Source organism: Anser brachyrhynchus (assembly GCF_964034855.1).
Source record: "Anser brachyrhynchus genome assembly, chromosome: 27".
Lineage (NCBI taxonomy): Eukaryota > Metazoa > Chordata > Aves > Anseriformes > Anatidae > Anser > Anser brachyrhynchus.
The window spans coordinates 1,516,161-1,529,754 of record NC_137720.1 but is presented as its reverse complement, the minus strand read 5'-3'; the positions used below and the strand labels follow the sequence as shown (position 1 = coordinate 1,529,754).

The 13,594-nt window shown below is 45.1% G+C and overlaps 1 long non-coding RNA gene across 1 annotated transcript; it reads left to right on the top strand.

Annotated features, from left to right (window-relative positions):
• The first annotated feature begins 692 nt into the window (after window positions 1–692).
• Window positions 693–8,650, top strand: LOC308183434. The gene is made up of 2 exons (XR_013942440.1): window positions 693–4,962; window positions 7,453–8,650. It is a non-coding gene; the product is annotated as an uncharacterized lncRNA (long non-coding RNA).
• The last annotated feature ends 4,944 nt before the right edge of the window (window positions 8,651–13,594 follow it).

Sequence of the window (13,594 nt, the reverse complement as noted above, 5' to 3'; positions counted from 1 at the left end):
CTTTTTCACCAACATAAATGTGCATTGCATTAACACTTATTCTTCCAGTTACTGAAACAGCAGAAAAGACCATCTCATCTACCCTTAAAGGTTGGGCTTCCTTCATTTTCTTGGTTTAATGCATCAGGATTTAGCTGGCTAATATTTCATACTTCTGAGAACGTGTAAGCTTGAAACAGCAAAATTTAAAAAATGCTATGGAAGGAACAGTGAGGTTTCCAGTTTTCTGCTGAACTGCAGAAGCAAAAAGATCCTTTCCGGTGTCTCAGCCCCCCCAGGCATGCTCTTAAACTCAGCCTTAGTCTGTCATCCCATAAAGACTCACGGAAAACACAGAGCTAATGCGATGTGTCACCAGCATCCTTTTATAAACCCAGAGTGCTCTGTTGAAACACGGGCACAGCCCCTAGAAGCAACAGCAAGAGAGCAGGTTACAGCTTGTTGACTATTTTCAGCGGGATCTGAAGTGAGTGATGCCTTCTGAAGCAACTAAATAAAGCTGCACAAAAGAAAAAAAAATACAAATATTTTTTCTCAGAAACTTCCTTCTTTTAAAGGAGCAAGTATTTTCACAGAAATGGTCCCTATTGCAAAGACAAAATCAAATCCCCCCCCCCCAAAATGGTTTTCTTCCTCCTTTTCTCTATTTTCCATCCTTTTTCTGCTTATTTCTTCAGTGATGAAAGAGCAGAACAAAGGGAAAACAACTAGAAGAGACTAAAAGATCCTAAAGTCCTAACAGCTTGCTTTGCCATATAATCCCTGTGGCCAGAAGTTGGGAGTTTGAGCACGAAGAAGCCCTGCTCCCTGGATGTCCAAGGGATGAGAAGCTGGGCGCCTTCCTGTTCTGCTGCAGGCTCATTAACACTGAACTCTCCAAAAAGATGCACAGGACTGCCAGGGACACACGTTACAGTTAAATCGGATGCCTCTAAAGGAAGAAAAAAACCAAATGTATTAACGTGGAAGAGCCAGATATTTAACTAAGCTGCAGAACCAGGTGTGTAACCTAATGCCAACTCCCATTGCCAAAGGGGGAATGGGAAGAGAATAGAGGCAGTGTTTTCTTTTAAATTTGGAAGTGAAAGGGAGAATGTAAACTTGCGTGGAGCCTGGGGATGGGGTGAAGATGACAAGAGAGGTTGGTGCAATCAGTTTTCTTTCCTCTGCAAATTGCAAATAAGCAATTATGGCTGGGAATATTTAAAATAAAATTACTGGAACCTGTCATCTGTTGCTTGACCTCTGTACAGATGTCTTGTTAAACGAGGAGCACAACTGAAGTCTTGGCGATTTCAAACCATTACAGGTCTAATGCTGTTTAGCGTAGAAGCGATTCGTCAGGACAAGCGTCCTGGAAACATTTCAGCACAGTTTGCCTTCTTCCTTACGATTGCCAGGACGTGTAGTCTTAAAGTTGCTATGGATGACCTGTGACACCGCAGAGATGTCTGCATGCCAGTGAAGGGCAGAACTCATCTGAGCAGGCTGTGTGAATAGTGAAACGCCACGTGTTCCCTGTACTGCCACGTTGCAAAGAACAAAAATTTGTGAAGAGCTAGCAGTAGAAAGCAAAAGTGCCTGTGAAGCTGGGTTTAAAAAGAAATAACACTAACTGGCAATTCAGATGATAGAGCTGTAGTATCAAACAAGTGGTAGGTGATGGTACACGAATAAGCCTCAAAGAAACCTGAGGAGTCTCAACCTTGCCTTTGTGCTATTGTTCTGGAATACAAAGACCTCTCTTACAGCCTTCAGTCTTAACTTTGCAGCTAGCGTTTCCCTCTATTCAGAGCAATAAGCTTCAGCACATGCCCATCTTGTGAGGAGCAAGAGCAGTTGAAGAAATGGACTGACTGAAGGCACACGTTCATCCCTCATCCCGGCACTGAGCACGACCAAGCCGAGCTCCCACAGACCCGCCGGCAGCGCTCCCCAGGGACCCCCACAGGTCCGGTCTGAGCAGGCTGCAGGAGAACAGAGAGGAGATGACGGCTCCCTGTGATCAAACACGATTTTTTTGGCCTCACTTCAGAAAGGTTACGAGACTGTTTCCCTTTATGCATGAAGGAGAGTAAGTGCTGCAGGGAGAAAGGGTGCAGGCAGGCCGGTTATGCTGCAGCACAGCAGTCACAGAAAGGATGCAAAATAAAAGTGAACAATGTTCCCCTCTGGTTCATTTTTCAGAGATAGGAAATATTAAGAATGCAGAGTCTGATGGCTCTATTTAATCTTTACTCCTAGGTAAGCAGTTGCTTTACAGAGCAGTTTTTCACCAATCATAAATAAACTTTGGAGGCGAAAGGAGAAAAACATCAAGTAATTATTCTCTGCCTGCTTGTGGACTGAATTTACAGTAGGCAATTTCAAGAGACGTGGCCCTGAGCTTTCTTCTGCTGTGTTTGATGTCTCAGACCTGCAGACCAAGTAAATAATTTGATTTCATTTATTGGACAAATTTAGAGGTCAAAGCTGACAAGCCTTCAAGACCACACAGGTTTCCTCCTTGGAAGCCAACCGGTGGTGGAATGTGCCTTTCAGATACGGCAGGGAAGAGCCTTCATCCCCTGACATATTTCCATCAGCAAGGCTTGGGAGCTTGCAGCAGCAGTTTTATGATGTGTTGGCAACTTTTTCCACCTAACGGGTACATGTTTAGAGCTTAAGGGCACCAACAGTCAAAATGACTGGGTACCACGGAACAGCGTTATGTTCTTACCAAGCTATCCGCACCGCAGCCGGTCCCACCATACCCGTCCTTGACAGTAGTAGTTGTAAATTGTAAAGATTTTTATTGTTTTACAGTAGCAAATAAAGGTCTGATTTGTATCTAGGAGAACTACTGCCCTAGCTTCAAACTGTGCAGCAGCGTAAAACTCTGAGTTTTATGAATAAGCCCTTGGCTTATTGTTTCACAGAGCCCTAAGAAAATAAAAGGTAGCAATAAGTACAATAAGCATGGAAAAATAACCCCAATAGTGATAATCTACAGTGCATATTTCATGTATGAAAAACCTTGACTTCCTTTTCTTGAGAAGTACTCTAGCAAACACATTTATAGGCTGACATGTTCAACCTGACATTTAAAATAAGTGTGGCAAAAATCCAAGCATTTTATTTATAATTGTGGGTAGTCATGATGGATACTGCTGCTAAGTGCAATTCAGCACGATCAGAATTAAAGACAAACCTTGTGACCTGTGTCCTAACCAAAGCAGCTTGAATTCTGAATCTCCAGCTTACCCAATAAACAAACAAAAGAAGCAGTCCTTATGTGGGAAACAGCAAGGAAGAATGGTACTAATAGCTCTATACAAAGAAATAGACAGGATTTTTTTTAATGTTTACTCAGTTACCTATACGCTGCTGTATTAAAATGGCAAGCTTACTGAAATATTTTTATTTTTGTAGATTGGGAGACTTAAAAATCCAGAAGAAGTTTGCCTTCCAGAATATTTTTGCAAAATATTAAGCATGGACACTGCGAGCCAGGCCTGCAGAGCATTCCCACAGCAATGGCTTGGGAGGCTGAAGGCCAGACCCTGCCCCAGCCACCCCAGGAGCTCAGCGCCCGCTCAGCACCACAAGCACCCATTGGGCATGTGACAAAAGCCCAAAATGTGGTTGAAAGTGTGGGGCCCCAAACCCTCAGGGAAGAGAAATCCAGTGCTGGCTGCAGTTTCCAAACTGAAGACTGACCGACCGGTTAGAGCAAGAGGAATTGCATGGGTCAGTTGGACCCCGTGTAAGGAAGTCAAGGATGAAAGTTTAGAAATAAAGAAAGAAGAGACTCAAGGGATTTGCAAAATACACAAGTTAACTTGGAGTCTCCTTTTAAATGGATTTCCTTTAGAGCTAGAATTGAGATGAATGCACTGAAGCACTCTGAAAGACATGCCCAGATGTCCCAAAGTTCCTATAGCCAAACTATTTACAGATCTCCTCCTCCATAGCTTACAGGGATTGTGCTGTGACCTCGATCTCACGATATGCTGCATGCTCCAGAGCTAGCTCTGCAACAAGCTTTCCAGGTCCTTAGCAAGCTCTGGAAAACCAAAACGAAGCATCTGCTATGCTGAAAGCAAGTACAAGAATTAGGCAGTGTGATCTGAGAAGAATACGAACGCTTCCTTTCGAACCGGTCTGTTGCAGTATAAATGTTTTGTGGGTTTTTTTTTAAGACTGTTAAGGGCAAAAGACACCTTGAAACCTTCGCTTTGGAGATGCAAAAGCAACGCAGCTGCCTCCTTTGAGGCTGCTCCGCGCTTTTCGCCAAGGTGACGCGCTTGGGGGAAGGCGCGCACCCAGCCGGCCCCAGCGCAGAGGGAGGCCGCGCAGGAGGGAAGGAGGCAGGGAGGGAGGCAAGGAGGGCTCGCAGGAGGGAAGGAGGCAAGCAGGGAGGCAGGGAGGCCGCGCAGGAGGAGGCCGCGGGCGCTGAGCGCGGGGAGGAGCCGCGGCCGCCGCGCCCTCTCCATTGGCTGCGCCCGCGGGAGCGCGGAGCCCCCAGAGCAGGCGCGCAAATAAAGACTGCACCTGGGGACACCACCTTAAGTGGGCAGAACTTCCCCTCGCCCGCTCCAGCGCTTTTTAAAGATTTTTTCCCCTCCCTTACGCTTTTTTTTTGGTGCCTCTCCACCGCTCTCCGCTCCTCTTCCTACCGTGTTCTCCCTCGCCCAAAGTCTCCTTCCTGCACCTTCCCGCTCGCTGCCTGCCGCTGGCACAAGCCAGCCTGGTGCACCCAACGAGGGAGCTCTCCTTTCCTCCCGTTTGTTCCACTTCCCCTGGAATTCTGCGCAACAGAAGGAAGAAAAAGAAGAAAACCATAGCCACTAACAGTCTTATTTACCAGCTGTTTTATTTTAGTTCCCTGTCTCCATAGCCCTCTTTCGAGTTTTTTTATTTCGGCTGAAGGGTTCAGTAAAGCAGTTGCCAGACGGGAGTTGTGCCTAGTTAACGAGACAGGTGAGTGCACAGCGGGGCACACGCAGCGTACCAAGCTTGGAGCTGGGGGAGCGGCGTGGCTGGGAGGCTTTGCGCATGGCCGGGGTTTCTCTGGAAGGCTGCAGCACGAGGAGGATGCAGACGGCTGCAGCCAGTGGTATCGGTCCTGCTCGTGCAGCAGAGACACTTATGCTTGTTCAGTACCAACACCAGAGCCGCTGCCCTTTGCCGTCTGGAAGCTGAGGCCAAGAAATAGGCTTAAAGAGGGAAAATTGCAAACATCTTAAGTGTTTCTTATTGGTGTTTTAAGTTGTTGCAATTAATAGCTAACTTATTCAGAGCATCAATTGATGATGCACTGAGAGCTCCCCTAAGAACACTTACTACACTGGTGCTCGTTAGGAGCCATGTAATTGCATTAAAACCCGCGGAGTAGCTCTGGATTTATATCGGTGCAACGAATAACAGGTTTGATCTGCCGTATATGAAAGTTTAGCTTAGTTTCAGTGAGTTGATTTTAACTCATAGTTTTCTATGCAAACCACTTGAAAAATGGTTTCTTATCTATCCAGAGATACAATGAAAAATTGGAGAGCTTATTGAGAATGTGAATTTGTTATTTTTCCCTAGAAAAGTTTAAACAACCATGAGCTCAATGATGTTTGCAAAGTTCTCTGAAGTCCTAAATTCCTATACTGCCGTGTGGCTTTAGGGATGCTGAAGCATGAGGGTAGTTGAGCGCTCTCCTGAGCAGGCAGAGCTTATCTCTGGGATCAGAGGAGCCAGTGGCCTGAGGATGCTTCTTCCCCTGCTGTGCACTTCTACTTTCCTCTGGCTGCTGTGTACTAGCAAAAGAGAAGAGTCCAAAGGCCTTCTCAGTCACTTAAAACAGAACCAGAGCTTTGTAAATGACTTCAGCTACTGCTGTAAGAACGGGTTCCTCTCCAACGAGCAACGCACGATTGCATAGCTGACCACGTTTAAATTACTGTGTTGTAAAACTGGCTCAAAATTAAGAGAATATAAAGCTGTTTTACCTCTAAAAACCAGTAGCAGCTGATTTTAAACAAAGGCTTTGGAAAAGTGTGAAGCAACACCAGAATGAAAAAGACCAGTGGAAAACCCAGAATGAACAGACTGCGCTTTGAGTGCGTTTCCTAGAAAAGGCCGGGGCAAAGGGCATTTTCAGACATAGCTGAATCAGGTAAGGGTAGCAATGCATTGCTTTGGAAAGTCTCACTTGGTCGCAGCTTCAGACAGTAGTTTCACTGATGCTAATTTTAAATGCAAGCTTATGTTACAGTGAAACAGGTTATCATATACTTTTCTAAACAGGAATCCCAGTTACGGGCACTTTTGGGAGCACGAAGGGTACTGGACTGAAAATTTCAAGGGCTTGTAATCACTGGGCCTAATGCAAAGTCCTTTTAATACAACAGAAATGCTACAAACTTTGGTCAGTGCATCTCTTAGTCCCCCTGTAGACACAGAAATATAGAAACATTTGCTCACATTAAAGTTCAGAGAAGTCCACTACATTTTATCTGACCTTTAAAGGTCTGCCACTTGTGAGGGTGCAGTGGATCGCAGCTGGTGCCTGGGTAGGAGATCCCTGCGGCAGACTGCAGCCTGACTCTTAAGACTTCTCCCCAAGGAGAAGCAAAGACCTAGTGGTGTCTAATTAAAAAAGCTAAAAAAAGCCAATACTGTTCACCTTTAATGCAGTTTAAATTGGTTATTCAAGATTGAGGGGTAGTCAGTCAGATACAGGCCTCCAGAGCTTGTATTTCAGGTTTTTATTAGCATGTTTTTATGTAAGGCTTTGTTGATATGCACCTTTACTTCACAATCTGAGCTGTTCCCAAAGAAAGCCAAAGCCAGATTTGCAGCTGTTCCTTTTCTCTTGAAGGCATACTGGCAAAGTGGATTCCAGGCACCAAGCGGTTAATAGCTGGAAGCTGTGCATTAGGCATTTATGGCACTAAAGCCCGTTGCAACTTGCCTGATAAAAGGCATTTCAAATAAGCCAGGATTGCATAGAGGAATTTCAGTTGATGAGTTCCTGCCTAGGCCACTCTTTCTCAGGACTTATCCAAAAGCTTTTAACATGTCTTGACAAAGCAAAGGGAGAGGCTTCAATGCAGCAGCAGACAGCAGGTTTATGTTTAAAAGGAAAAGAAAAAGTGAGAGAAACACCCTAAGCTATTTGTTCTGCTAAATCCTCTATCAGCACCTCCATAGCGGGTTTCTTTTTTTTCTTTTTTAAGTGCAGCCAAGCATTGCAGTTTATCTTCAATTCAAGTTTTTGCATCCCAACCAATCTTTTCCTAAGCTGCAAAGTTTAAGCAAATTAAATTTGAAATTTTCCTAAGTTAATCAAGTGCCTGGGAATACCAAAGCCTGCTGCTAGTCAGAACTGGACCCTGCGTTTCACTAGGCACTTGGAGTCCACTTTGTATATTAGAGGCACTTAATATATTTTTAACAGTTTTTTTTTTCTTTGTTTCACAGATAGGAAGTTCTTTGGAAGAAGATTAACGTCTTCTGGAGGGTTTGGACAGCGCTTAGCTTAGGGCTTTGCATCTTCAGAGTGCTTCTGGCACCCCCATAGCATAAATTCCCAGATGCGCTAAGGTGTGTGCAAGAGCAGTGGTAGGTTGACACTACCATGTTGGGACAAGCAGAGTGTTCCCTGTTCTGCCTGCCCACGCATTACAAGAAGCCTCCAGCACCCATCTCCAATTACCATATCATGTGGGGCCGTTCATAAGAAAGATTATTTCTCCCCTACCTAGGCTAAAGGAAAGTAGTAGCTTAACACAGTCTCAGTATTGCAGATACGGCCAGACACGTAGAAGAAAATTGTCTATCTGCATTCTTTGGATTTTGTAGATTCGGAGGTTTAAGGCCGGAAGGGACTATGAACATTATCCTGTTGAACCTCCCTCTTAAAAAAACGTAGATTCTCCATCAGTAGAGCTACAGAATATCATTTGGAGAAGCTTTCAGTAGTTTAAGACCTTCAAAAGATGGAGAATTGCCATATCCATTGGTAAAGTTTTTCCCACAGTTAACATTACAAATCATACCTGGCAACTTGTTACGGGATGAAGTTAAAAAGATTGAAAAGAGGGAAAGAGGAAACAAATTAATCAGTGAGCAAACAAAAGTTTCAGGCTCTTACATTCCCACGAGCATGGATTGTAGACAGTTTCACACCTCCTACGTAGAATTTGAACATTGCAGATGCACCAGCTGTACTACCCTAAGATGTATATTAACATGCGATGAGCTTGCCTGCATTTTCCGAGTGAAATAAGGACGGTCCATGGGTTCTGTTGTCCTTCATTCCACCGGAGTCTGTCTCATACCTAACCAGATTTCAGTGGAGTGAAGCACAAGAGACATGGAGATGAATCAGCAACAAGAGGAACTGCTTCCCACTGCCAAAGAAAGGAAACTACATGGAAATTTGGATACGCCAAGCATCCAGAGATCAAGCATGCTGGGAAATGGAGAGGAGCAGTACACTGAGCATTTTAATAACCTGAATATTTCTTGAAAATCTCCAGTAAGAGCCCATTTTGAAAATGTACTTACTTTTTACATAATACATAAAAATTAAAACGTCTACAAAGACCGCAAGCTGCTTTCTCGAAGGCTTAAATACCTTATTAGCAGGAAATTAAACTCTAATGTGGATAAATTAGATGTGTAACCATTGCTTTCAGTCATCTTATCTCTAGGGTAGTATAGTCAAGAAACCAGAATATAACTTTGTTTTAGGGCATATGTACCACAGTGCGTTTCCTTAAGGATCTTTCTCTAAGCATCCATGGGCAATGCCTGCCTCCCTCCAACACCCCCTGCCACAGTACCTTCAGAATGTGGCAAAACACCATTAAAATTTTTGGTCCATTTATTTTGTAATAAAATGAATGTAAATAAAATTCAAGTTGAGGGAGAATTTAGATTTTTTCAGGCTGAACACCAGATGGTTCTTCTAAGGTATCTGTGTAAAATCCCCAAAGGTTAATGCAGTTAAACATTTTGATGCATAAGAGCATTGCATTCAACACCAATCATTCACCAATTGTAATTGCCTTTTTGAAGTCCTCACCTCCCTGAGATGAATGCCCAAAAATATTAGGTCTGGCAGGTTTAAAACAAAAACAAAACGTCCTTCTACCACCAGAAGGAATTACTTTCTTTGATAGACTTAGTGCTGGATTTCAGTAATCAATTATTCTGTATTACTTCGCAGCTACTTGCCTAATCAATGTCCTTCCTCCCTCCCTGTCCCCCCCCACCACCCTTTTATTTGACTGACTTTAAAAGCACTCAAAAAATCTACTTGCTGACACCCTTTTCTTTCAAATGCAGACCACCACAGGGTATGTATGCTCCTTGGAAAGCCAACGGCCAGCTTCCACAAGGTAGCACCGAGCCCTTCCAGTCAGCATTGAAAGTTCCCAAAGCTTCTGACATTTATTTCCAGGCTCATTCTTAAGCATAACATGCAGCTTGTCTTGGACATCTTACAAAAAAATAATTTTCCTGTTTAATACTAATAATTAAAGTTACACTCTTGATTCCAAACCAAATCATTACAATACCAGGAGCACAGCATATATTCAAACTAGGATCCTGCCAATCCTTTACTTTTTTTTTTTTTTAATACACTTATCCATATAGCACTCTATCTCTGTAGGTATCTTGAAATACATAACCAAAAAGAGATTTTTTTTCCCCATTAAATATTTTTCTCAGGGAATCTCAGAACTGAGATTTTTAACAAGCCATTCCTTAGAGTTCTGGTTGTGATTACTGCACAGCAGTAACAAGAACACTAGGAACAAAAAGATAAGGAAGGGGATCAATTTAAGTAGACAGAGTAAAAGTGCAGAAGTGTACGTATAATGTGCCAAACATAAGCAGATGAAAGATTCGGTAAACAAGAAAACTTGTGCATAAAGCTAATAAAGTAAGTGTACCTACCTTCCCACTGCCTGGTCCAAGGAGCTGCACCTGGCACAGAGAAACTGCTCGGTTTTGCTCCAAGCCCCCCGAGGTGTGACGCTGCACGGGCTGCCCTCTCACCCTTCCTTCCCTGGCTGGCTTCAGCTTCCTGGGCTTGAGAGGCCTTCTTCGTGGGGCACTGTGAGCTCTCTGAAGACAGAAATACAGTTGGGTATTAATGATATGCTAGGGAATGTTTACAGCACTCACAGTAATATATTACCTAGCCATTTGTCCCCCCCCCGCCAATACAAAGGACACTTTGCCTAACAGCTTTCCGTACATTAAAGCAATGAACATCCATACATTAACGCAATGAACATAACGAGATAGCAGACAACCTGCCAGAGAGGCACACTGCTATGGACAAGTCTTTGTCAATACACAGCGCAGTTAGCACAACTCCTCAGCGATGACAGGCACTATGTAAATGCAGGCTCATTATCAAAGAAACCATGGCTCACTGCTCAAATTGATGCAGCACCACAGACAAGAAAAAACCCTCAAGTTACTCTTCTGAGTAATATGTGCAGTCTAAAGATCGAGTATTTCCACCTCTTAGCACCTAAGATTTAAATTTGGCTATTCAGACAAGAAGAATTTACTTTAAGGTAAAAGGAATGAGATCAAACAAACAAAAAAAAAAAACCAGCCCAAGTATCACCAACTGCTAGGCTTGGCTCATGCATTTGGCAGCCTCTTCTTGAGGTTGCCACTGTTGGTACTTGGCGCCTTATTAGCTCCAGGTGCATCCATCCACAAAACACGGCCCTTTTCCAGCCCCAACAAGCCTGCACTTGCAGGCTCACTCACACCGACACGCGAGGTTCGGCTCCACACGGAGAACCTGGGACCAGTGCCCTTCCTTGGGGATCCCCCGTCCTGAGCGGTGCCTGTCGCTGCAGCCCTGCTCCCAGGGGCCTTTGGCACCTCTCAAGCCATGGCGCAGCCCTCTGCACACAAGCCATTTGCTGTACTGAGGAGCATGAAAAGAAATCCAAGCATGGTATAGGCTGTAACTCGTACAGCTGAAGAGAGTATTTCAAATACCTCTACCAAGCTAGGCAATGCTTTCACTCAAGATTCATCTCCTGGGCGGCACGCGCAGCAGGGCAGCCACAAGAGCAGCAAGTACGCAGCCACTCCACAGAAGTCCTTCCCTGCCAAAAGCATCGGGAGCTGAAAGATGCTTGGAAGGCCGTGAAGCCAGCACAGCTCACGCCACCAGCGTACCTGCCCTCTGTCCTTGTCCCCCACAGGGAGAAAGATCAGCAGTGACACCGATGACTGAGCTGAGGTGAGCAGCCAGGGAGACAGCTAGAGAAAGCAAAGTTTTTGACTCAACAGTTGTATTTTAGTGATGAATCTAAATTCCTTACCTAAAAGTAGTTTTATTATTTTACTCGAATACCCTCTGCTGCCTGTACTACAAACCCCCCAGCCCTTTTTTGGGTCCTCTTGCCATAAGCACCGCCTCGTGTCTGGTGGTAACTCTGCAGAGCTCTGAAGCAGAGGGGAGGCTTGGATAAGAGGCCCTTTAGAAACCCTTTACAAATGTAGATTTGATTGACTGACTGATTGAACTTAATTGCAGACATTCTCTTAATTGTACACTTAATTACTGACACTGTGTCAAAAGATTTCTGATGCAGCACCTGGAGGACAACCTTGCAAGTGCCAGTCAAAGCCAGCTGCACGAGACATCAGGGAGGTGCTCCGTATCGCCTACAGCTTGGAAGGGGAAAAATCATAATATTTTAATAATATACAATTAGGTTTCACCCACCCTCAAGCGCGCGCGTGCACGTACACACAATCACAAATCTTTTTGCAGGGAGGGCATCTAATGCATCGGGAAGAGAAAAGAGACAAAGAGTGCTAATTATGGGACCACGTGGCGGTTCCACCCTTTTGTGGTCTCTCCTAACATCCACAGTGTTGTGAGCGGCAGGGGAGGGCATTATGCCATGGGTTTTGGCAGGAGCGATACAGCTGCTGGCCACCCAGTCTAGGAACTCCAGATTTTGTGCTCAAATTGTAATTAAAAATAAAAAGCCATGATATTTACTCAAAGGTTAAAACTAAATATTCTCAGCAATTCTTTTGGGGCACTGCAGGCCTTCCTGAAAACAGCTATGCAGGAACACCACAAATCACAGCATTGGTGCTGTTTGTAGTAAGAAATGTCTGCAGCAGCCTTGTGAGTACGTCTCCCGTATTTCTCAGACAAATGAGCATTTTACTGAACACAAACCTTAAACCCCTGCTGTAGCAGCTTGCATGTACAGAGCACACAATGCACAAACAAAACAGAACTAGTCTGTTTTTACACATCGTTTATTAGTATTTTTATCGCTAAAAGATCCTAAATTGTTAGGACTTCTAAGTAAAATAACAGAGTAAAGTCATATTTAGAAAATCTGGTCATTAACTAGGTGTGGTAGTTACTAAGAACAAACAGCTGCAGGGTATTTGATACTTCCACTGCTGCAGCATGTGAATCTTTGTGGGAACCCCAACATCAGCGCACTTACCCTCACCACATTGCCAAGCACTGGCACCACTACTACCGCTAAGGGTTTGAGCACAGACTGACCTGCGATTCTTATCTGCCTCTTTGAAAACTTCCCTGGGCAGCAGCAAGCTCAGGCCACCCAGGAGCTCCGTGGCAGACCTGGAGTCAAATCCTGGGCGACGTAGCAGAGGAGGGTAAACCAAGCCCGTTGTTATCCCTCCAGCAACGCTCCCCAGGAAGCGTTTTAGGGTTGTCCCACAGCCCCCTGCCGCCCGGCTGCATGCTCCCAGGTGCACACAGCTCTGCTGGAGGTGGCTTCCCTCTCCTACAACATCGTCCTTGTACATGCACCGAGCAAAGCTCCACGTCTCCTCTTCAGAGGTACAAAGAGGGCAGCAGGCGCAGGTGAGTTACAGCAGGTGAATGACAACCGCTGCGCCGCCCCACGCTGCGGCAGCACGCACAGAGCGGGAAGGCCGCGGCTGGGCACCATGTGAACGGCAACGAGGTACTGAAATGTGTGGATCAAAGGGAAGCTGAAGGACTGCAGAAGGGATGAGAGGAGGGGAGGATGTCACCTGCAAAGCACAGCACAGATGCTGCAGTAGCAAATAGGATCTGGGCTCCTGCCTCTGAATCCACCCTTCACGCCGAGGCACTTCTTGCAGCAGCTGCTCAGGCATCTCCTTAAAGGCCATGGGAGAGGCACCAAAATTCTCTCAATTAATGACTGCCAACCTCAAAAGCAAGAGGGGACAGGGCACACAACTGCACTCGCTGGGCTGCCGGTTCCCAGGTATTGCCCCCATCACTGGGATCTCCCTCCAGAGGGCCCCAAGTCTGAAACCATCAAACTGCCACCGGCTCTGCTTCGGCTGGGTCAGAGCGAGACCGACAACAGTCTGAGCATACAGGCTGGGTTAGAAAAAGGAACCTTTTCCAGAAAACAGTAGTACGGATTTTAACAACTAGAATTGGGGCTGTGCAATACACAGCGCATCACAGACACCAGTGCATAACTGAAAAAAATCCAAAAACCAGCACACCAAAGCTGTACAGACAGCTAGCAGAAAGGATAGGAATTGTTCCACACCCACAGAAATGCAATTTGCTCAAAAC